The 26,834-nt window shown below is 38.9% G+C and overlaps 1 long non-coding RNA gene across 2 annotated transcripts; it reads right to left on the bottom strand.

Annotated features, from left to right (window-relative positions):
- Window positions 1–9,738: 9,738 nt before the first annotated feature.
- LOC128552487 (uncharacterized) lies at window positions 9,739–24,589 on the bottom strand. 2 transcript variants are annotated; one of them, XR_008369089.1, is made up of 5 exons: window positions 24,467–24,589; window positions 16,534–16,624; window positions 15,680–15,777; window positions 14,064–14,159; window positions 9,739–9,870 (listed from the first exon to the last, which is right to left on the bottom strand). It is a non-coding gene; the product is annotated as an uncharacterized LOC128552487 (long non-coding RNA). The 2 variants fall into 2 exon arrangements; XR_008369090.1 differs by lacking the exon at window positions 14,064–14,159.
- Window positions 24,590–26,834: the final 2,245 nt, after the last annotated feature.

The raw sequence follows: 26,834 nt of genomic DNA on the forward strand, positions 1-26,834 counted from the left end.
CTCTATCTGTCGCACTCCATGAAAAGGAAAACTTTCCCCACAAGCTCTTCTGTTCACCCCAAAAAAGGGAAAGCCCTTGCTCTGCTTTCCCTCTCCACTGCCTGAAAGGAAAACCCTTTCCCCACTAGCTCTATCTTCGCACTGCCAGAAGATGGTCCCTTTTGCTTTGCTTATCGTCCCCCGCCATAAGAAAACCCTTCTACAGCTTTTCTTCTCCCTGCATGAAATTGGTAACCCCGCACTACTCTTTGTCGCACTGCCTAAAATGGTAGACCTTGCCCCGCTCTACCTGTCTGCACTGCCATGAAGGTGGTAGACCTTGCTACTAGCTCTATCTGTCTGCACTGCCATGAAGGTGGTAGACCTTGCTACTAGCTCTATCTGTCTGCACTGCCATGAAGATGGTAGACCTTGCTACTAGCTCTATCTGTCTGCACTGCCATGAAGATGGTAGACCTTGCTACTAGCTCTATCTGTCTGCACTGCCATGAAGATGGTAGACCTTGCTACTAATTATACCTGTCTGCACTGCCATGAAGATGGTAGACCTTGCTACTAATTATACCTGTCTGCACTGCCATGAAGATGGTAGACCTTGCTACTAATTATACCTGTCTGCACTGACATGAAGATGGTACACCTTGCTACTAATTATACCTGTCTGCACTGCCATGAAGATGGTAGACCTTGCTACTAGCTCTACCTGTCTGCACTGCCATGAAGATGGTAGACCTTGCTACTAGCTCTATCTGTCTGCACTGCCATGAAGATGGTAGACCTTGCTACTAGCTCTACCTGTCTGCACTGCCATGAAGATGGTAGACCTTGCTACTAATTATACCTGTCTGCACTGACATGAAGATGGTAGACCTTGCTACTAGCTCTACCTGTCTGCACTGCCATGAAGGTGGTTTGACCTTGCCACTAGCTCTACCTGTCTGCACTGCCATGAAGATGGTAGACCTTGCTACTAGCTCTACCTGTCTGCACTGCCATGAAGGTTGTTTGACCTTGCCACTAGCTCTACCTGTCTGCACTGCCATGAATATGGTAGACCTTGCCATTAGCTCTACCTGTCTGCACTGCCATGAAGATGGTAGACCTTGCTACTAATTATACCTGTCGGCACTGCCATGAAGATGGTAGACCTAGCATCTAGCTCTATCTGTCTGCACTGCCATGAAGATGATAGACCTTGCTACTAGCTCTTCCTGTCTCCACTGCCATGAAGCTCAGCAACGTTTTGGCTACTAGCTTTACATTTGTGCTCTGCAATGAAGCTCAGTGACTTTCTTCCTACAAGCTTTACCTGTGTACACTGCCATGAAGCTCAATGTCATTGCTACCAGCTTTACCTGTGCACACTGCCATGAAGCTCAGTGACATTGCTACACTTTTACCGGTGTGCACTGCCATGAAGCCCAGCAACCGTTCTGCTACCAGCTTTACCTGTGTACACTGCCATGAAGCTCAGTGACACTGCTACCAGCTTTACCTGTATGCACAGCCATGAAGCTCAGAGACATTGCTACCAGCTTTACATGTGTACATTGCCATGAAGCTCAGTGACATTGCTATTAGCTTTACCTGTATACACTGCCATGAAGTTCAGTGACATTGCTACCAGCTTTACCTATATGCACTGCCATGAAGCTCAGAGACAATGCTACCAATTTAACCTGTGTACACTGCCATGAAGCTCAGTGACTTTCTAGCTGACAGCTTAACATGTGCACACTGCAACGAAGCTGAGTGACATTGCTACCAGCTTTACCTGTATGCACTGCCAAGAAGCTCAGTGACATTGCTACCAGCTTCACCAGTGTACACAGCCATGAAGCTCAGTGATATTACTATCAGCTTTTCCTGTATACACTGCCATGAAGCTGAGTGACTGTCTTGCTACAAGCTTTACCTGTATACACTGCCGTGAAGCTCAGTGACTTTCTTGCTACCAGCTTTACATGTATACACTGCCATGAAGCTCAGTGACTTTCTTGCTACCAGCTTTACCTGTATACACTGACATGAAGCTCAGTGACTTTCTTGCTACCAGCTTTACCTGTATACACTGCCATGAAGCTCAGTGGCTTTCTTGCTACCAGCTTTACCTGAATACACTGCCATGAAGCTCAGTGACTTTCTTGCTACCAGCTTTATCTGTATACATTGCCATGAAGTTTAGTGACTTCCTTGCTGCAAGCTTTACCTCTTTACACTGCCATGAAGCCCAGTGCCTTTCTAGCTGCAAGCTTTACCTGTATACACTGCGATGAAGCACAGTGTCTTTCTAGCTACCAGCACTGCCATGAAGCCCAGCAACCTTCTTGCTACCAGCTTTGACAGTATACAGTTCATGGAGCTCAGTGACTTTGCTACCAGCTTTACCTTTGTGCACTGCAATGAGCCCAGCAACCTTCTTGCTACCAGCTTTATCTGTATACACTGCCATGAAGCTCAGTACATTGCTACAAGCTTTACCTGTGTAAACTGCCATGAAGTTCATCAACCTACTGGCTACCAGCTTTACACTTGTATACCACAACGAAGCCAAGTGACATTGCTACCAGATTCACCTGTGTACACTGCCATGAAGCTCAGTGACTTTCTTGCTACCAGATTTACCTGTATGCAATGCAATGAAGCTCAGTGACATTGCGTATACACTGGCATGAAGCCCAGTGATTTTCTTGCTAAAAGGTTTACCTGTGTACACTGCCACGAAGCTCAATGACATTGCTACCAACGTTACACCTGTGCACTGCCATGAAGCCCAGCAATCTTCTTGTTACCAGCTTAACCTGTATATTCTGCCATGGAGCTCAGTGACATTGCTACCAGCTTTACCTGTGTGCACTGCCATAAACCCAACCAACATTCTTCCTACCAGCTTTACCTGTACACATTGCCATGAAGCTCAGTGACATCGCTACCAGCTTTACAGCTGTGCACTGCCATGAAGCCCAGCAACCTTCTTGCTACCAGCTTTTCCTGTACACACTTCCATGAAACTCAGTGACATTGCTACCAGCTTTACCTGTGTGCACTGCCATGAAGCCAAGCAACCTTCTTCCTACCAGTTTTACCTATATACAATGTCATGAAGCTCAATGACATTGTTACAAGCTTTACAAGTGTATTCGCTGGCATGAAGCCCAGTGATTTTCTTGCTATCAGGTTTACCTGTGTACACTGCCATGAAGCTTAGTGACACTGCTACCAGCGTTACCCCTGTGCACTGCCATGAAGCCCAGCAATCTTCTTGTTTCCAGCTTAATCTGTATACACTGCCATGAAGCTCAGTGACATTGCTACCAGCTTTACCTGTCTGCACTGCCATGAAGCCTAGCAACCTTCTTCCTACCAGCTTTACTTGTATACACTGCAATGAAGCTCAGTGACATTGCTAACAGCTTTACCTGTGTAACTGCAATGAAGCGCGGTGATATTCCTACCAGCATTACCTCCGTAAACTGTCATAAAGCTCAGTGACATTGAGACAGGCTTTACCTATATACCCTGCCATGAAGCTCAGTGACATTGCTACCAGCTTTACCTGTGTAAACTGCCATGAAGCTCAGTGAAAGTGCTACCACTTGTACCTGTATACACTGCAAAAAAGCTCAGTGACATTGTTACCAGCTTTACCAGTGTAAACTGCCATGAAGCTCAGTAACATTGCTAACAGCTTTACCTGTGTAAACTGCCATGAAGCTCAGTGAAATTGCTACCACTTGTACCTGTATACACTGCAAAAAAGCTCAGTGACATTGTTACCAGCTTTACCAGTGTAAACTGCAATGAAGCTCAGTAACATTGCTAACAACTTTACCTGTGTAAGCTGCCATCAAGCTCAGTCACATTGCTACCAGCATTACCAGTGTACACAGCCATGAAGCTCAATGACATTTTTGCTACCAGCTTTACCTGTATGCACTGCCATGAAGCTCAGTGACATTGCTACAAGCTTTACCTGTGTACACTGCCATGAAGCTCACCAACCTTCTTGCTACTACTTTTTTCATGTGTACACTGCCATGAAGCCCAATGAGCTTTACCTGTGTACATTGTCATGTTGCTCAATGGTATTGCTACCAACCTTACCTGTGTGCACTGCAATGAAGTTCAGTGACACTGCTACCAGCTTTACAGGTGTGCACTGCCATGAACCCAGCAACCATTTTGCTACCAGCTTTACCTGTATACACTGCCATGAAGCTAAGTGACATTGCTACCAGCTTTACCTGTAAAATTGCTACTAGTTATACCTGTATACAATGCCATCACAGCTTTACCTGTGTAAGCTGCCATCAAACTCAGTGGCATTGCTAACACCTTTACCTGTGTAAGCTGCCACAATCTCAGTGACATTGCTACCAGCTTTACCTGAATGCACTGCCATGAAGCTCAGTGCCATTGCTACCAGCTTTACCTGTGTACACTGCCATGAAGCTTGACAACCTTCTTGCTACTAGCTTTACATGTGTACACTGCCATGAACTCAATGACTTTATTCCTGCTAGCTTTACCTGTGTACACTGTCATGAAGCTCAATGGTATTACTTCCAACTTTACCTTTGTGCATTGCCATGAAGTTCAGTGACATTGCTACCAGCTTTACAGGTGTGCACTGCCACAAAGCCCAGCAACCATTTTGCTAATAGCTTTACCTGTATACACTGACATAAAGCTCAGTGACATTGATACCAGCTTTACCTGTATACACTACCATGAAGCTCAGCAAACGTCTTGCTACCAGTTTTACCTATATTCACTGCCATGAAGCCCAGCAACCTTCTTGCTGCCAGCTCTACCTGTATACACTGCCATGAAGCATGTGACATTCTTGCTACCAGCTTTACCTGTGTGCACTGCCTTGAAGCTCAGTAACATTTTTGCTACCAGCTTTACCTGTATACACTGGAATGAAGCGCAGCGACTTTCTTGCTACAAGCTTTACCCGTGTACATTGCCATGAAGCTCAGTGAATTACTTGCTACCAGCTTTAGCTGTATAAAACTACCATGAAGCACAGTGACTTTCTACCTGCCTGCTTTACCTGTGTACAATGCCATGAAGAGCAGTGAATTTCTTGCTACCAACTTTACCTGTATACACTGCCATGAACCACAGTGGCTGTCTAGCTGCCAGCTTTACCTGTGTACACTACAATGAAGCTCAATGACTTTCTTGCTACCAACATTACCTGCATACCCTGCCATGAAGCTCAGTGACTCCTTTGCTGCCATGAAGCTCGGTGATATTCCTACCAACTTTACCTCTGCAAACTGCCATAAAGCTCAGTGACATTGCTACCAGCTTTACCTACATACACTGCCATGAAGCTCAGTGACATTGCTACCAACTTTACCTGTGTACACTGCCATGAATCTCAGTGAAATTGCTACCACTTATACCTGTATACATTGCAAAGAATCTCAGTGATATTGTTACCAGTTTTACCAGTGTAAAATGATATGAAGCTCAGTGACATTGCTAACAGCTTTACCTGTGTAAGCTGCAATCAAGCTCAGTGACATTGCTACCAGCGTAACCTGTGTACACAGCCATGAAGCACAATGACATTTTTGTTACCATCTTTATCTGTATGCACTGCCATGAATCTCAAGGACATTGCTACCAGCTTTACCTGTGTACACTGCCATGAAGCCCACCAACCTTATTGCGACTACCTTTTCATGTGTACACTGCCATGAAGCTCAATGACTTTCTTGCTACCAACTTTATCTGTGTGCACTGCAATGAAGTTCAGCGACATTGCTACCAGCTTTACAGGTGTGCACTGCCATGAAGCCCAGCAACCATTCTGCTACCAGCTTTACCTGTATACACTGCCATGAAGCTCAGTGACATTGCAAACGGAAGTACCTGTGTACACTGCCATGAAACTCAGTAAAATTGCTACCAGTTATATCTGTATACAATGCCATGAAGCTCAGTGACAATGATAACAGCTATACATGTATAAGCTGCCATGACGCTCAGTGACATTGCTACTAGCTTTACCTGTGTAAACTGCCATGAAGCTCAATGACATTGCTAACAGCTTTACCTGTGTAAGCTGCCATGAAGCTCAGTGACATTGCTACCAGCTTTACTTGTGTACACTGCCATGAAGCTTGGCAACCTTCTTCCTACTAGCTTTACATGTGTACACTGCCATGAAGCTCAATGACTTTATTTCTACCAGCTTAACCTGTGTACACTGTCAGGAAGCTCAATGGTATTGCTACCAACTTTACCTGTGTGCACTGCCATGAAGTTCAGTGGCATTTCTACCAGCTTTACAGGTGTGCACTGCCACGAAGCCCAGCAACCATTTTGCTACCAGCTTTACCTGTGTACATTGCCGTGAAGCTGTGACACTGATACAAGCTTTACCTGTATACTAGGGATGGGAATGAATATTCGGATAATTGAATATTTGACAATCGGCCGAATATTCGAATATGAAAATCAAATTCGAATATTCGTAAATTAGTGTATATTAAGTATAATTTATTTGGAATATTTCAGAATAAAACCGTTTGTTCTGTCGTGTTTGTTTATCGTATATCAAAAGATGTCCAATTAACAAGAAAAAGGCTATGCATAAATAGGAGGGGCTACCGTTACGGATTAACAGTTTGCAACAGGTGTAAATGTGATACATGTCAAAAATGGTCCAATTAACAAGAAAATTGCAATGCATAATTGACAGCAAGGGGTCATCGTTATGGATTAACAGTTTGCACCAGGCGTAAATGTGATATCTTTTTATCTTTTGTTCCTTTTATATTGGCGCCTGTTTTATGTAACAAATTTTAGATTTTTTTTTCAAAAACAATACCAAACTTGTATTGGCGATCTTTTTGCAAAATTTTGTTTAACATTTCATACTGTCCACTGAAACGGTTTTCATCCACAGCGTCCAGGCCATCGGCCGTATTTGAAATAAATTTTGAAGTAGTTTATAATAAAATCAAGAAATAATATATGATCATGTTGAAGGAGGTTTAGTCTGCCTTCGTTAAGTTTGTCGGCTTTTTACTCGCCGATTGAAAATTTTCAAAATGGTGGCGGTAATACAACAGCGCGACACGTGCTTGAATTGGACGACCTGCTATTTTTAGATAACGTTGCGACGGTCTAAATTTTAATCGATTTGAATGTTTCTTCTAAAAATCTGAATTAGTTAAATATGTTCATAATTATACTCACAGAGTCGTGAAATAAAACACTAGGATCGTCGGGTCTAACTAGGTATGGTCGGGTTACCCGAAACAAACATTTTTAGGCCTTATTACGTACGATGATTCACCTTTTAAAGAGGGGAATATATTGTGTATATGCCAATCAATTAATAAAGATTTAAAAATTCCATTAAAACATGCCGAATATTCGAATATATTCGAATATGGCAAACCGAATATTCGAATATTGATTGAAGTATTCGTTCCCATCCCTACTATATATACTACCATGAAGTTAAGCGAACTTCTTGCTACCAGTTTTAACTGTATACACTGCCATGAAGCCCAGCAACCTTCTTGCTGCCAGCTTTACCTGTATACACTGCCATGAACCTTAGTGACATTCTTGCTACCAACTGTACATGTGTGCACTGCCATGAAGCTCAGTGACACTGCTACAAGCTTTACCTGTGTACACTGCCATGAAGCTCACTAGTCTTCTTGCTACTACGTTTTCATGTGTACACTGCCATGAAGCTCAATGGCTTTCTTGCTACCAGCTTTACCTGTGTACATGTAGCTCAATGGTATTGCTACCAACCTTACCTGTGTGCACTGCAATGAAGTTCAGTGACACTGCTACAAGCTTTACAGGTGTGCACTGCCTTGAACCCAGCAACCATTTTGCTACCAGCTTTACCTGTATACACTGCCATTAAGCTTAGTGACATTACTACCAGCTTTACCTGTGTACACTGCCATGAAACTCAGTACAATTGCTACCAGTTATACCTGTATACAATGCCATGAAGCTCAGTGACTTTTTTGCTACCAGCTTTACCTGTATACACTGCCATGAACCTTAGTAACATTCTTGCTACCAGCTTTACCTGTGTGCACTGCCATGAAGCTCAGTGACTTTTTGCTACCAGCTTTATCTTTCTTTACCTGTATATACTGCCATGAAGCACGGCGACTTTCTTGCTACCACCTTTACCTGTGTAAACTGCCATAAAGCTCAGAGAATTTTTGGCTACCAGCTTTAGCTGTATACACTACCATGAAGCACAGTGCCTTTCTAGCTGCAAGCTTTACCTGTATACAATGCCATGAAGCTCAGTGAATTTCTTGCAACCAGCTTACATGTACCTGTATACACTGCTATGAAGCACAGTGGCTGTCTAGCTGCCAACAATACCTGTGTGCACTGACATGAAGCTCAATAACTTTCTTGCTACCACCTTTACCTGCATACACTGCCATGAAGCTCAGTGTCTCCCTTGCTGCCAGCTTTACCTGTATAAACTTCCGTGAAGCACAGTGACTTTCTAGCTGCCAGCTTCACCTAAATACACTGCCACGAAGCTCAGTCACATTGCTACAAGCTTTACCTGTGTAAACTGCCATCAAACTCAGTGCATTTCTTGCTACCAGCTTCATGTGTGTACACTGCCCAAGAAGCTCAGTGCATTTCTAGCTGCCAGCTTTACCTTTGTACACTGCCATGAAGCACAGTGCCTTTCTTGCCACCAGTTTTACCTGCGTACACTGCCATGAAGCTCAGTGACATCCTGTCTAACAGTTTTACCTGTGTTCACTGCCATGAAACTGAGTGACTTTCTAGCTGCCAGCTTTACCAGAGTACACTGTAATGATGCTCAGTGACATTGCTACTAGCTTTACCTGTGTACACTGCCATGAAGCTCAGTGATTTTCTTGCTGCCAGTTTACCTGTATGCACTGCCATGAAACTCAGTGACTTTCTAGCTGCCAGCTTTACCCGAGTACACTGTAATGATGCTCAGTGACATTGCTACCAGCTTTACCTGTGTTCACTGCCATGAAACTGAGTGACTTTCTAGCTGCCAGCTTTACCTGAGTACACTGTAATGATGCTCAGTGACATTGCTACCAGCTTTACTTGTGTACACTGCCATGAAGCTCAGTGACTTTTTAGTTGCCAGCTTTACCCAAGTACACTGCAATGATGCTCAGTGACATTGCTACCAGTTTTGCCTGTGTACACTGCCATGAAGCTCAGTGGCTTTCTTGCTGCCAGCTTTACCTGTGTACACTGCCATGAAACTCAGTGAATATCTAGCTGCCAGCTTTACCCGAGTACACTGCTATGAAACTCAGTGACCTTGCTACCAACTTTACTCATGTACACTGTCATTAAATTTGATCTTCTGACTCCAAACTAAAAGGGGTCTATGAGTCATCTACTGACCGTAAGCAATCAGCCTTTGAAGTTTGAGAACTGCAGACCAAAGCATGCTTTACTTATAGACCAAAAACCAATTTCAATCTCAAGGTCACAGTGACCTCCACCTTTTATCTACTGATCACAAAGCAACAGGGCTCATCTACTGACCACAGGCAATCAACCTATGAAGTTTGATGACTGTATGCCAAGGCATTCTTCAGTTACTGACCTGAAAGAGTTTTCAGTCTCAAGGTCAGTGACATTTACCTCGACCTACTGACCCGAAAAACAAAATTTCTTTGCAAGTAACAATAATCTAGGTTGAGTAGCTACCAGTAACAAGTGTTTCCCATTGCGGCGGTCCCTGGTTCTTCAATGGTTCCTTATCTTCTTTGTACGACAAAATATACACTCCTCATGAGTGGGTAGTACACAAGAACTTCCAGTCTGTCCATTTGTGCCGTGTCTAGGCTGAAAGGAAGATTTATATAGTCAGTATATCAAAGCTTGACTGGGTTTGATATAAGCATTCTCTTCTTGTGTTACTGCTGTTAAAACATACTGATCTCTAACAATTTGATGCTGAGTCTGTTTTCTATATAGTCATATTAGGGCTATTACTCTGACAGTAATAATGGCCTCTTGGTGATCCAATAGAAGGTTGTAGTTCTCGTGGTTATGTGGTTATGTAGTTTCCGTGTGAAATAAGTCAAAGTTTGTTATATAATGAAAAGCTGCAAGTGTAAACAAAGATAAATTTATTATGCTGGATGTCATATATGGCGGGAATATGTTTTATTTAACAGTATAACCACTGTAAGACTTCCTTTTTTATTGTGTTTTCTGTTCAAGTAAATAAAATTCTTTCAACTATTATGCAATTAGTTGATATATCAGTATGGGAAACTTCCCCTTCGGGAAATCATTTATGGGTTTTTCCCAACTTCTTGAACGGGAAATTTGTACTTTTTATAGTAACATGCTTCCCAAATACCGTTACAAGTACATTTTTCTGCGGGAACTTTATTTTTGCGTTTTCTGCGAAAGACAATAAGACTGCAGATTTAAAATCCGCAGAAAATTTTGTCCTGACATGCCAAGATACGACGATACAAGCGGCCATTATAATCCAGTTAAGAATATGACAATGTCAGACAGCATTATCAGCTTTTGTCCCACATGTAGCCTAAGGCCGACGAAGCAAGATGAAAATTTAGTAGTAACGGTAACATAATAGAACCGTTTTTTTATTGTTTTGCTGTTGAATAAACATAATAAAAACAAGAGCTGTCCATAAGACAGCGCGCTCGACTTTTCTCAGTACTTGACTCTGAATTAGAGCTTTGCTAGTAAAAAATTCAAAGTTAAAAAGGGACATAACTCTGTCAAAATTACAATCAGAGTTATGGGAATTGTGTCTCCTGGTGTAGACTTTGATAGTAAATAACTATTTAGAGTTTCAAGTCAAAAGCTTTAATAGTAACAGAAATATTTGACTTTTAACAAAAAATTCTAAGTTAAAAAAGGGCATAATTCTGTCAAAATTCAAATCAGAGTTATTGTTTCTCCAGGTGTAGACTTTGATGGTAAAGAAGTATTTTAAGTTCAAGTCAATAGCTTTGAAAGTAACAGAGATATCTGACTTTATCAAAAACTTTAACCAAAATTTCTAAGTTAAAAAGGGGCATATTCTGTCAAAATTCAAAGCAGTGTTAAGGGGATTGTTTCTCCTGGTGTAGACTCTGATAGTAAATAACTAATTCAAGTTTCAAGTCAATAGCTTTGATAGTAACAGAGATATTTGACTTTATCAAAAACTTTAACCAACGGCGACGCCGACGCCGACACCAGGGCGAAACGAATTTATTTTAATTTTCGTTCACTACTGAGCAATCAGCTGTCAGTTTCAATTTTCTTAAATTATATGACAAACACAATCCATTGTGTCCTTTGTGTCTATTATTAACCGATCTGGGGCCACTATCTCGAAGGTACCTTAAGTCCAAAGATGTTCATAAACTTTCCTGGGTTCGTAAGGTATTTGTAGCAGATATTTCCTCTATCTCAAAAGCCTCGTTATTTACGACACTTCGTAAATGTTCTTGTAAGTTGAGGCTGAAAAATCCACCCCTTAGCGTTCTTGTAGCATATAAAAACTTACATTTTTCGACCTATCTGAAGATGAATCAGTTTGTTTCTTATTGTACCACGCTGAAACTCGCGGAAATATATTTATTGAAGTTGTCTTTTCATCCGATCGTGTCAAAGAACATGAATTAATTTCGTATAGATGGATAAATTTAATGCTTTTAATCTGTTTTTATAGACGAAAACGCACAGGTTTTGTGCCCCCACAACAGAGTGGAGGGGGCATATATATTTGGTATTGTGCATCCTGTCGTCCGTCTGTGGGTCTGTCTGTTGGTCAGAATATTTTGTGACGCGCCTAGCTCAAAAACTATCTGATATGAATAAATGAAATTTTGCGTAAGTCTTTATCATGATATGAACTTGCGCACCTCCTATTTTTCGTCTGGTTCTGCCCCATATTTCCAGAGTTATGGCCCCTGAAATAGTCAAAAAATGCACATTTTCACCTTGTGATGCTCCTCGCTCAAAAAGTGTTTCATATAAATTGATGAAACCTTGCAAGAGTCTTAATCATGATATGAAATTGCGTACCTCCTACTTTTCATCTGTACCTCCTATATTTCGTCTGTCTCTGCCCCCTATATCCAGAGTTATGACCCCGAGAGTCGAAAATGCACACTGTCACCTTGTGACGTGCCTAGTTCAAAAAGTATTTCATATAAATTGATGAAAACTTGGCTTTTACCACAATTACTGCTGTATATATTCACTGGTGGATTCTATTCATATTGGTGTTGGAAAAAACGCAAACATTATAAAGCTTTAGAACAGTATGAAACATGTGTTAATATAACAGATATACATGTAATTGAAATTTCCTATCATAGAATTACTGGAATCTTTGACATTTAGCCCCTGAACTGTAATAACTGGTGAGACAGAATTATTTTTCCGTCACTGTTTCCTGAACTGACCAAAAATGAAAGGAATTGCATTGTGCAAGACTATGTATGTATAGTTACAAAGAACCAATCTGTCCAATTTTTTTGACAGTAAATATTTCACAATAAGAGTCGCCTCCTGAGAAAGTAACAAGATTAAAAACAGGCTGAAACGTCTATATAGATCAAAGATATATAGAGGATATTACATGAGTTTATTAAACGAGTTGAATAAAATGATAAAATGCCAGGCTGTGCCGAGCATTTTATCAATTTTATTCGACGAGTCAAATGAAATCAATGTGGAAAGTCTCAAATGAAATACTCTTTTTATCACATACTAGTATTAGCTTTTCCTGTCGAAACGTTAAAATTTCTACTTTCTTTAACTATTATAAATAAGTCAATTTGACCAACGTCTCCTATACTTTAAACGACGTCAACGTCAAAGCTTTATTACACTGGTGTATTATCATTTTATGTAATGGCCCGCGACATCAAACATGTGATAAATTGATTTTTAAAATTGAACACTACACGCAAATCCCTGCTCAGCTAGCATAAAACATAGATCACACAAGATCTCAAAACAGGTTCGAATACCTGGCGAGGCATTCTGTTCTCTGTGATTATTGGCTAAAGACAATATATCTCAGGTCATTCATTCTCCACCTCTGACTTATGAGGGGGAGTTGCCAGGCATTTGTGGAGAACAGCTTAAGACTAAATGTAAGGAACCCAGGGATACTAATGCAGTTAACTGACTAATTTTATCACAGAAAAAGGCATGAAACTCTACTTCTCACAAAGGTTTGACATTTGTTTATAGCAAACTCTGACAGTGTTCTTTGCCTTATCGGTGCAGTAGATTGTTTTGACAACACTCCTGTGCAGATGTTGGGTATTTTAAGGCAAAGTCGATACAGTTGAAAAGATGTTTAGTAGAAAGGTTTTTTGAATATAATTATGTATGAAATGTTTGAATACCCTAGTCTAAAATAATACCGTACATTCCTTACAAAACTAAGTATATGTGACCAAAAGTTTAGAGTTTAAGTTGAGCGTAACTCAAACATTTTAGAAGTCATCGCTGAATAAATATTAGACAATTGTTTGTATTTTATGATGGAAGAAAGTCTGATGAAATGTAAATACTTTTAGTAGGCTTTATACCGTTGCAAGTGATAAAGTTCACTTAATATGGACACATTCCTATCATGTTTAGCAACAGACAATTTGTGGGCTATCAGATACACGTGCAATTGGTCGAAAATGACATCACTAAATGGATTATCCACGACTTACAATATCGTAACTAACTAACAATACCTTAAGTTACAAACCCTTTACGATGGCATTAAGAGGTGTTTGGAGATAGCTGAATAATACTACCTAAAGTCTAACCTTAGGTTTATCGTAAATCATACCTTAACTTACGATACATTAAGTTTTCAAGATAGTGGCCCCTGTCTGGCAGTAGTCATATGACCATATTTATAAAATGACTGTTTTTCTTTCGTTTAACATTCAACATTATGTGATGATGATGATGTTACATTAGTATTTGTCAACTTCTTCAACTTTTCAAATCGGAAGCAAACAAAACTGTTAAATTTACAACAAAATACGTACCTGTCTATTTGAAATTAATGAACAAACAGCGAATACAGAAATGAAGAAATAAATCCCATCAACATCAGAAGGAAGACATCGCAGAAATAAGGTACGCTGAAATTTAATACCACCTCATTTTTGAAAAATCGCAGAATATTAAGACCACAGAAATAAGTACTTATACAGTATCACAAGTTTTAGACCCATTTCATCCAAATACCCAGTGCATAAGAATATATATAAGATCTGCAAATTGAATATGCCACATTAAACTTGAATGATATATCTAAATTTCTATCATTAAAATTTTTGTAATGTCTTATCAAAATTTTTATTAAACACTGAAACTGGCCATTTTTTCAGAAATAGCTTAAAAGCAGAGTTTCCGGAATTGGAAACCTAACTTCCCGGTCAGGAAACCTAGCCCTTAAATTACTTCCCAATCAGGAAACTGAAAGCAGGTATCCAGAAAATTTATTCTTTTATTTTGTTACAAAAGGCAATAACTTCAAGTTTCAAGTTTTCAATGAGTTGTGATCCTGTAATTTAGTGTGTCTGGTACCCCAGGATTTTAACAGACTCATATGAGTTTGGATTCAATGGCACTGGGTCAATTACTTGAATGTTTACTTTTGATACATCCACAGATTTTGTTTTTTGTGACTCTAGTATAGTTTCTGATGTTTACATAATCTCTTTCTCAGTTTTTTACTCTTCTGATTTTTAAAAAACATCAATGAGGTAATGTCATCAATTGATGGTCGATGTCAGCATTGTTTAAATTTATGTTTAGATCCACTTTTTCTGAAACACTGCAAGAGCTACAGCTTTGAATCTTTGCACACTTGTTTATCATCATTAGGTGACTATGTAGTTCAAGAACCAAAGCTCTAACCTGCATTTTGTCAGAATTACCGCCCTTTTTTGTACTTAGAAAATCTGAACTATAACTCTTTTCTTACATACTGTCCAGCACTTGCAGACAAGCGATGGCACCCCTATGCGGTGCTATTGTTCTTTTCTCTGCATCACCTTGCTCTGAACAACCTGATTCACTGTCCTCATTGAATCTTTTTTGTGTTTCCCTTAGATTCATTTTGCCAATACTATCGATAGAAATTGCATTCAACAAATGCGGATCACTGCTCTTCAAAAATAATCTTCAATACCTTGTCTAAACAATTGTACAAATATTCATAATGCGTGTCATAAACTGAATCATTACACTGGCCTGTTTTATTCCTTACAGGTAGTTTTCACTATATCGGAACCAGGTATTTGGGTGTATATCCTTGTCAAACTGTATGTTCTAAATGCAAATCTACTGCACAAAATGATGCATTAGCTTTGTTATCAGCTTTAACTGACTATGTTGACGGACACACGACATATGACGGACGACACACGACGGATGACGGACACTGAGCGGTCACAAAAGCTCACCATGAGCCTTTGGCTCAGGTGAGCTAAAAAAAAATTAACCAATACAGATGCAGACACCAGACTTTCTTATTCTTTGAATAGTTGAGCTAGGAGTTGTACAGATGACTTAAAGCTGATTCAATTCCTGATATTTGTTGTCATTCTTACTGACAGAATTAATTATGTTGTTAATAGACTGTGCATCAAATTACCTGTTTCAAAAAGCTGCTGAACTCTGTTTCCATGAATGCCTTAAAAACTTGTACCTGCTGTATCTTGTCTTTCCTGAGGTCATTTTCCTTTTCTTTTCCTGTAAGACAATATTCAACGATATAACCAAGAAAATGTTTAACTGCCAGAATTATATCACATATGCATATACCACCCTTTATTAAATGTGATATCCTTGAAACATTAAAGCAACTGGCAACAATGTATGAAGCCAAGTTTGTGATTTATATGTGCCTTTTTCCCATATTGGCAAACTGATATAATTTCTAGACAATATTATCATAAGAACAAGTGCTGTCTGTAAGACCACCAATGTTTGACTATTCAAACTGTTGTCCCAGAAGTAGGAATATTACCCTGTATGTTAAAATATCTATAGAGTATAGAGTTTCAATCCAGTAACTTGCATGCAAAACATGACCAGGATTTTCTAAGTCCCAAAAAGGGCATGATTTGGCCAAAAACTTGAATCACATAGATTTATAACTTTGAAGATAAAATTAATGTGAAGTTTCCATTCAACAGTTGCATTGGTTTTGGAGATAGTAAGGTGCATACAAAACTTTAACCGTCCAAAAGGGGACATAATCTGGCCTAAACACATGTCAGGGTTATGGGACTTGGCCCAGTGAGGTTGGCAAATGTCACAGAAAAAGCTATACGTCTTTAAGAGATAGCTATATGTACTTGCATGCAAAACTTTAACTAAGATATGACCCTGTTGCCGACATCAGGATGAGTAGAATAGCTTTGAATAGTCAAGCTAAAATAATGATACATGCATATAAGGTTTATGTGTAATTTCATCCTTTTGTTTTATATGTACTAAATATACCTTTCACCAAGCCAGCTCATCCTGTTTACACAACAGGTAAATCTTTCTATCTGAAGGTTGTTGGTTTGAATCCTGGGGAATGTTTGGCTATCTGTAAGACAAAACATCAAGGTGATATTTACTCCTTAGTTCATATGAAGAAGTTATCACACAATTACTTGTAGCAAACAACAAGAATTTGTAGAAGATTTACAAACAGCCCCAGGCTAGGGACATTTTTCACAAAACATTGCGTGCAAACACAGTATCTTCTTCTCAGTAATAGAGCAACATACTAAAAATGTATGTAAATCAAAACTACATATCAGATAATTCACACAGATGCTGTTTAGTTTGAAAATGTCTGGAAATCTATAACTGGTGAATGCTTTCAAATGCTAATATCTGAATATATATATAATATCTGTAAAGATTTACTTTGATTTTATTTTTAAACTGGTAAGGTAACTAAATAAAAATACAAGAGGACCATGATGGTCCTGAATCGCTCACCTCTTCCCACATGACCCAGTTTTGAGTATGACGTCGTTTTTTCTATTATTTCATATAGTGACCTAGTTTTTGAGCTCATGTGACCCAGTTTTGAACTTGACCTAGATATTATCAAGATAAAAATTCTGACCAATTTTCATGAAGATCCATTGAAAAATATGGTCTCTAGGTTTTTCTATTATTTGACCTATTGACCTAGTTTTCGAAGGTACGTGACCCTGTTTTGAACTTTACCTAGATATCATCAAGGTGAACATTCTCACTAATTTTCATGAAGATCTCATGAAAAATATGGCCTCTAGAAAGGTCACAAGGTTTTTCTATTTCTATACCTACTGGCCTAGCTTTTGACCGCACATGACCCAGTTTCGAAACTGACCTAGATATCATCAAGGTGAACATTCAGATCAATTTTCATGAAGATCCATTGAAAAATATGGCCTCTAGAGAGGTCAAAAGATTTTAATAATTTTAGACCTACTGACCTAGTTTTTGAACACAGTTGACTCAGTTTCAAACTTGACCTAGATATCATCAAGATGAACATTGACCTAGATATCATCAAGGTGAACGTTCTGACCAATTTTCATGAAGTTCTTGTGAAATATATGGCCTCTAGAGAGGTCACAAGGTTTTTCTATTTTTAGACCTACTGACCTAGTTTTTGAAGGCACGTGACCCAGTTTCAAACTTGACCTAGATATCATCAAGATGAACATTCACACCAACTTTCATAAAGATCCCATGAAAAATGTGACCTCTAGAGTGGTCACAAGGTTTTTCTATTTTTAGACCTACTGACCTAGTTTTTGACCGCACGTGACCCAGTTTCGAACCTGACCTAGATATCATCAAGATGAACATTCTGATTAACTTTCATGAAGATCCCATGAAAAATGTGACCTCTAGAGTGGTCACAAGGTTTTTCTATTTTTAGACCTACTGACCTAGTTTTTGATCGCACGTGACCCAGTTTCGAACTTGACCTAGATATCATCAAGATGAACATTCTGACCAATTTTCATAAAGATCCCATGAAAAATGTGACCTCTAGAGTGGTCACAAGCAAAAGTTTACGGACGGACGCACGCACGCACGGACTGACGGACGGACGACGGACACCGCGCGATCACAAAAGCTCACCTTGTCACTTTGTGACAGGTGAGCTAATAATGAAATAAGTTATCATATTAAAGGGAGGTAATTAATAAGCAAATGAAATACATGCCATTTATATGGTACTAAAAGAGTCTACCAATGTTAATAGTTTTTATACCTATCAATACGAATCATCTTACTTAAAACATAACTTCATCCTGAAATTAGTGGGAAAACCGATATAAATACATATGTACTGTACTTTATCATATAAAAGGGAAGTAATTTCATGTACAAACATAAAAAGAAATTTAACTTGGGTGTCTGTGACCTTGAATTTATACATGACACAATGTCTTGTAATGGTGAATATTTATGCCAACTTATTTGCAATGCATAAAAATAGTTACAGCGCAGACAAAAAATACAAAAAGGTGAACTTGACCTTGAGTCAGAGGTCTGAGTCTTTCTTGGAGTGAGTGAGTTGAGTTTTACAGCGAATCAACACAAAAACGGCCATATATCGCCGAGTCTTACATGGAACAAATCAATTTGCTGTGGTGACTGTTTGTGTCAAGTTACTTGAATATCCATACATAAAAAGTAAAGTTACTGACTAGATAAATAAACAAGACTTATTTGCTTTGACATCTAAATGTGACCTTGACCTTAGAGACAGGAGCCCGAGTCTTGCACACGATATATCGTCTCATTATGGGGAATATTTGTGCTAAGTGGTTTTAAAACCCTTGATGAATGGTAGAGTCATGGACTAGATATGAAACTGATGCTCAAATCTATGACCTCTATGTGGGACCTTGACCTTGGAGCTAGGGGTCTGGGTCTGGGTCTTGCGCATGACATATCAACTCTTTATGGGGATCATTTGTGCCAAGTAATTTTAAAATCCTTCGATAAATGGCAGAGTTATGGACTGGACAAGAAACATACCATGTGAACATTAAACCTCTAAGAGTGACCTTGACTTTGTACAATGGGTCTGGGTCCTGCATATGACTCGTTGTCCCATTATGGTGAACATTTGTACAAACTAATTTCAAAATCTCTTGATGAATGGCAGAGGTAAGGACCGGACATGAAACAGACCCAAGTTAACCTTTGACATCTATGTAAGACCTTGACCTTGAAGCTAGGGGTATGGGTCTTGCGCATGAAACTTCAACTCATTAAAGGGATCACTTGTCCTGAATCGCTCACCTGTCCCCACATGACCCAGTTTTGAACAGAGTATGATGTCGTTTTTTCTATTATTTGACATAGTGACCTAGTTATTGAGCTCATGTGACCCAGTTTTGAACCTGACCTAGATATCATCAAGATAAAAATTCTGACCAATTTTCATGAAGATCCATTCAAAAGTATTCAAAAGTATGGCCTCTAGAGAGGTCACAAGGTTTTCCTATTTTTAGACCTACTGACATAGTTTTTGATCGCAGTTGACCCAGTTTCAAACTTGACCTAGATATCATCAAAATGAACACTCAGACCAACTTTCATCCAGATCCCATGAAAAATATGGCCTCTAGAGAGGTCTTTTTATTATTTGACCTACTGACCTAGTTATTGACGGCACATGACCCAGTTTCGAACTTAACCTAGATATCATCAAGGTGAACATTCTAACCAATTTTCATGAAGATCCATTCGAAAGTATGGCCTCTACAGAGGTCACAAAATTTTTCTATTTTTAGACCTACTGATCTAGTTTTTGACCACAGTTGACCTAGTTTCGAACTTGATCTAGATATCATCAAGATGAACACTCAGACCAATTTTCATACAGATCCCATGAAAAATATGGCCTCTAGAGAGGTCACAAGGTTTTTGTATTATTTGATCTACTGACCTAGTTATAGATGGTATGTGACTCAGTTTTGAACTTGACCTAGATATCATCAAGGTGAACATTCTGACCAATTTTCATGAAGATCCATTTAAAAGTATGGCCTCCAGAGAGGTCACAATGTTTTTTCTATTTTTAGACCTACTGACCTAGTTTTTGACCGCACTTGACCCAGTTTTGAACCTGACCTAGATATCATCAAGATAAACATTCTGACCAACTTTGATAAAGATCCCATGAAAAATGTGACCTCTAGAGTGGTCACAAGCAAACGTTTACGCACGCACGGACGGACGCCACATGATCACAAAAGCTCAACTTGTCACTTTGTGACAGGTGAGCTAAAAATCCCTTGATGAATGGCAGAGTTATGGACTGGACAAGAAACATACCATGTGAACATTAAACCTCTAAGAGTGACCTAGACTTTGGCACTAGGGGGTGTGGGTCCTGCACATGACACGTCGTCCCATTATGGTGAACATTTTTGCTAACTAATTTCAAAATCTCTTAATGAAAGGCAGAGGTAAGGACCAGATATGAAACAGACCCTGTTAACTTTTTATCTTTAAGTGTTACCTTGATCTTTGAGCTAGGGGTCTCGGTTTTGCGCATTACACATTTTCTCATTATGGGAAACATTTGTGCTAAGTTATTTCAAAATCCCTTCATGGATGGCAGAGTTATGGACACGACATGAAGTGTTACATACGAATGGACGGACAGACTAAATTCTAAGTCATAAGGTGGAATGGCCCTATATCGCTTACCTGCTATCATTGAACTTAAAAACAAGAAAGGTCAAAAAATCATTATCAAGATCAATCAAAAGAATTATGAGAAAATATAGCTGAAATTTCTTAAAGTTACTTCAAATAAAACTATTGTCAAATCAGGCCAGTAGTCTCATACAAGAAGTTTTCTGTATAGCCATATGGGAAAATGAGCCCCTCCACCAGGCGGCCATTTTTTCAATGAATCAAAATTATTTGAAGGAATTTGGTAGAGGGTCACCGAAGAAACATTTTTGTAAAATATGGACCAGCAGTTTCTGACAAAAAAATTTTCAAAGTTCTATATAGGCATATAGGCAAAATAAGCAAAACCCCTTGGGGGCCATGTTTTTCGCTGAATCAAAATTATTTGAAGGAATATAGTAGAGGATCACCCAAGGAACACTAGACTTCTATAAAATTGTTTTGAAATCAGTTTTCTATACAGCCATAAGTCCAAAGGACAGGAACAACAAAGGGAAGAAATTTAACCAAAAAAAAAAAAAAAAATTCTTACAAGGTACAGATGTGTCAAAATACACCTGAAAATTGGAGATACCATCCATGTTGTACCACTGAAATGTGGTCTCGGTTTTTCCCTATGGCCAATAATAAAAAAGTTACTAAATAAGCTATTTAAAGTAACATAAAAGGGAAGTAATTAAACAAGAGGACCATAATGGTCCTGAATCGCTCACCTGTTCCCACATGACCCAGTTTTGGGTATGACGTCGTTTTTTCTATTATTTGACATAGTGACCTAGTTTTTGAGCTCATGTGAACCAGTTTTAAACCTGACCTAGATATCATCAAGATAAAAATTCTGACCAATTTTCATGAAGATCCATTGAAAAATATGGCCTCTAGAGAGGTCAAAAGATTTTTCTAATTTTAGACCTACTGACCTAGTTTTTGACCGCAGTTGACCCAGTTTCAAATCTGTTTGAACTAGATATCATCAAGATGAACATTCAGACCAACTTTCATACAGATCCCATGAAAAGTATGGCCTCTAGAGAGGTCACAAGGTTTTTTTATTATTTGACCTACTGACCTAGTTTTTGACGGCATGTGACCCAGTTTCAAACCTGACCTAGATATCATCAAGGTGAACATTCTGACCAATTTTCATGAAGATCTTGTGAAATATATGGCCTCTAGAGAGGTCACAAGGTTTTTCTATTTTTAGACCTACTGACCTAGCTTTTGATGGCACGTGACCCATTTTAGAACTTGACCTAGATATCATCAAGATAAACATTCAGACCAATTTTCATGTCTGAAGATGAGGAATGTTCACAGGTTATATCTGCATTAGTATCAAGTCATTCTAGTAAGGGGTATTGACGCTAGACGAAACGGTCCCATTTGGTTAACCTCGTACGGACGGACGAACGGATGGACGGACAGGACGATCACTATATGCCTCCCGCATCAGTAGATGCCAGGGGCATAAAAATTATTGTAAGTGAACAAAAGAAGCAACTGCCAAATAAAAACAAGAGCACTGCAATGCAACGCAAATGCAGAGCAATATACACACAAAACAGTCATATGACCTTTGACCCCTAAGTGTGACCTTGACCTTGAAGTGAGCCCTCCTAAACATGCGCTCTGCACGTCGTTTCGATGAGGTGAACATTTGTGTCAGGTTTCTTTGGAATCCTTCAAGTAGTTCAAGAGTTACAGAGCGGAAGGGAAATTGCTAACCAACAGACATACAGACAGACAGACACCAAGGCGATAACATAATATGTATAAACAGGAATTGAGATCTTATGATGATACAAGTTGTGTGCAAGTTTGGTTAAAATCAAATCATAAATGAAACTGCTATTGTGTAGACAAGGTCAAAATAGCCCATTTTGGCCCTTTCCAGGACCATAAATCTGGAACCCATTATGGGATCTTGCCGGTTCAGGAAATGAACCAAGATCTTATGGTGACACAAGTTTTGTGCAAGTTTGGTTAAAATCAAATCATAAATAAAGCTGCTATTGTGCAGACAAGGTCAAAATAGCTACGTTTGGTCCTTTCAGGGACCATAACTCTGGAATCTATAAGCTATTGTGCAGACAAGGTCAAAATAGCAAATTCTGACCCTATCAGGGGCCATAACTTTGGAACCCATAATGCAATCTGGCCAGTTCAAAAAAGAGACACCAAGGCGATAACATAATATGTATAAACAGGAATTGAGATCTTATGGTGATACAAGTTGTGTGCAAGTTTGGTTAAAATCAAATCATAAATGAAACTGCTATTGTGTAGACAAGATCAAAATAGCCCATTTTGGCCCTTTCCAGGACCATAAATCTGGAACCCATTATGGGATCTGGCCGGTTCAGGAAATGAACCAAGATCGTATGGTGACACAAGTTGTGTGCAAGTTTGGTTAAAATCAAATCATAAATGAAGCTGCTATTGTGCAGACAAAGTCAAAATAGCTAATTTTGGCCCTTTTAGGGTCCATAAATCTGGAGCCCATTATAGGATCTGGCCAGTTCAAGAAAGGAACCAAGATCTTATTGTGACACAAGTTTTGTGCAAGTTTGATTAAATTCAAATCATAAATGAAGCTGCTATTTTGCAGACAAGGTCAAAATAGCTAATGCTGGCCCTTTCAGGGGCCATCACTCTGGAATCCATAATGGAATCTGGCCAGTTCAAGAAAGGAACCGAGATCTTATGGTGATACAAGTTGTGTGCAAGTTTGGTTAAAATCAAGTCATAAATAAAGCTGCTATTGTGCAGACAAGGTCAAAATAGCTAATTCTGGCCCTTTCAGGGGCCATAACTCTGGTACCCATAAAGCAATCTGGCCAGTTGAAGAAAGGAACCAAGATCTTATAGTGACACAAGTTATGTGCAAGTTTGGTAAAAATCAAATTATAAATAAAGCTGCTATTGTGCAGACAAGGTCAAAATAGCTTATTCTTGTCCTTTCAGGTGCCATAACTCTGGAACCCATAATGGGATCTGGCCAGTAAAAGATAGGAACCAAGATCTTATGGTGATACAAGTTGTATGCAAGTTTGGTTAAAATAAAACCATAAATGAAACCACTATCGTGCAGACAAGAAACTGTTGACGCACGCACGCACGCAAATTCTGGCCCTTTAAGGGGCAATAACTCTAGAACCCATGATGGGATCTGGCCAGTTTTCAAAAGGAACCGAGATATCACGCCAATACAAGTTTTGTACAAGTTTTATTAAAATTGCTTGCAAAATGTGGTCTCTATGGTGTTCACAAGAAATTGTGGACGGACGGACGACGGTCGAAGGGCGATCCCATAAGCTCACCCTGTCATTACGTGACAGGTGAGCTAAAAACAGGAGCAATGACATGGCACTTTTAAGTATGAATCATGTGAAAAATTATCAAAACTTCAACCTGAAAATTTAATTAATTGGGGGCATAACTGATGTTAGATTGGTATAAAATTTATGGTCTTAGTTTCATATGATGTGAGTGTTATGAGGAATAGCTATTTTAAGTCTGAATAAAGCTATCCAGTAATAACACAGGTGAAATAGAAGTGCAAGAAAACTTGAGTAACCGAACTGCAGGCGCAGAAGCCAGTGCCAGAGAGACAAGGATAGCTCACCCTATACTTTGTACAGTCAAGCCTAAAATATTGATTTGTTTACACATTTTTTTTCAACAAGTACATACCATATTCTTACACATGTATTTTCCTTACCACTTTCCTAAAACAATTCCTTCAAGGCCATACATGTAGAACACAAATCTGTGCAAAAAATGTGAACTTCTTGGGTGTGTCTATGACAAACTGCAGAGCTCTACCTCATGTATTTCTTTACAAAAGAAAAATATTTCCTTACATGATTACATAAAAGCAAGTTTTCTCAATGCAAAGAATGTAAGACAATATTTACAATTCAAATGTGTTTCCTATAAATGAAAGTTTACATCAATTATATATAACATTTTATAAGCTGTTAAGCTGGGAGCATTTCAAAGGGTTACAAAGCTCTACTGGCAGGACCTGATAACATATCTCAGTGTCATATCAGAATTGTACGTTGTAGCAGTTGTTTCTAAGTGTGTGATGTGATGCTGTGTTAAAACATTTAATGTTCGAACAGCTGCTTTCCTTGTTTTCAATTTTGTTATTTCTGAGACTGATAGCAGCACTGAACCAAGTGAAACAAGTGATGGAAGAATTACTGATCTGCAGCTATTAAGGGGAAATTACACAAAACAAGACAGCCATAATGGCCCTAAGTTGCTCACCTGACCTTTACTATGACCTTGAATATATGTATGACACACTGATCCATGAAAGGTAACAAACATGTTTAGTTAAGAAAAACAGAAAACAGGTTCAAGTGCGCCTATCTGAACAAATCTGAGGTAGGACCATACAAAGATGCTACTGATAAACTTAAAAGTTAGTAGAAATCTGTTTGAGAGAGGATATTACAATGATGGTAAAGAAGTAGTTTGATGAAAAAACATTCAGCAGGTCTTTAAAAGCATTTGTTCAAATGTTTTTTTCTCTATTGAAGGGATTAGATACAGGATCATCAACAGAAAATTGCAATGAAATTATTTTGAAATCAAACAAGTACTTTAAGAGGAGAAGATTTTTTAAGTTTCCATATAGCCATATAGAGAAAGCTAGCCATTACCCCTGCCAGCCATATTTCTTTTGACAAACAACATGGCTTGAAGGAATTTGGTACAAATTCACCCAAGGAACATTGCTGCAAAATTATTTTGAAATCAAGCCAGAAGTCTGGGAGAAGATATTTAAAGAAGCCATATAGAGAAAACTAGCTAAGACCCCAGACAAACAACATACCTTGAAGGAATTTAGAAGAGTGTCGCCCAAGAACCATTGCTGTCATATTATTTAGAAATCAGTCAAGTGGTATGAGAGTTAAACATTTCAAAACTTATATATAGCCTTTACGAGAAACTAGCCCCACCTCCTGCCAACCATGAATTTTAAAGAAACAGAATGATTTGAAGGACTTTGGTAGAGGGCCATCAAAAAAACATTGCTTTAAAATTAGTTTCAATTCCAGCCAGACATTTCAAAGAAGATTTTCAAAGTTTTCCTTATAGCCATACTGGAAAAACTAGCCTGGCCCCCATGGTTTTTAATAAAACAAGAGGACCATGATGGTCCTGAATCGCTCACCTCTTCCCACATGACCCAGTTTTGAGTATGACGTTGTTTTTTCTATTATTTGACATAGTGACCTAGTTTTTGAGTTCATGTGACCCAGTTTTGAACCTGACCTAGATATTATCAAGATAAAAATTCTGACCAATTTTCATGAAGATCCATTGAAAAATATGGTCTCCAGAGAGGTCACAAGGTTTTTCTATTATTTGACCTATTGACTTAGTTTTCAAAGGTACGTGACCCTGTTTTGAACTTTACCTAGATATCAAGGTGAACATTCTCACTAATTTTCATGAAGATCTCATGAAAAATATGGCCTCTAGAGAGGTCACAAGGTTTTTCTATTTATATACCTACTGGCCTAGTTTTTGACCGCACGTGACCCAGTTTCGAAATTGACCTAGATATCATCAAGGTGAACATTCAGATCAATTTTCATGAAGATCCATTGAAAAATATGGCCTCTAGACAGGTCAAAAGATTTTTCTAATTTTAGACCTACTGACCTTGTTTTTGACCGCAGTTGACCCAATTTCAAACCTGACCTATATATCATCAAGATAAACATTCAGACCAACTTTCATACAGATCCCATGAAAAATATGGCCTCTAGAGAGGTCACAATGTTTTTTCATTATTTGACCTACTGACCTACTTTTTGAAGGCATGTGACCAACTTTCGAACTTGACCTAGAAATCATCAAGATGAACATTCTGACCAATTTTTATGGAGATCCATTCACAAGTATGGCCTCTAGAGAGGTCACAAGGTTTTTCTATTTTTAGACCTACTGACCTAGTTTTTGACCGCACATGACCCTGTTTCGAACTTGACCTAGACATCATCAAGATGAACATTCAGACCAACTTTCATACAGATCCCATGAAAAATATGGCCTTTAGAGAGGTCACA

The sequence above is a fragment of the Mercenaria mercenaria genome, unplaced genomic scaffold (assembly GCF_021730395.1).
Source record: "Mercenaria mercenaria strain notata unplaced genomic scaffold, MADL_Memer_1 contig_2841, whole genome shotgun sequence".
NCBI lineage: Eukaryota > Metazoa > Mollusca > Bivalvia > Venerida > Veneridae > Mercenaria > Mercenaria mercenaria.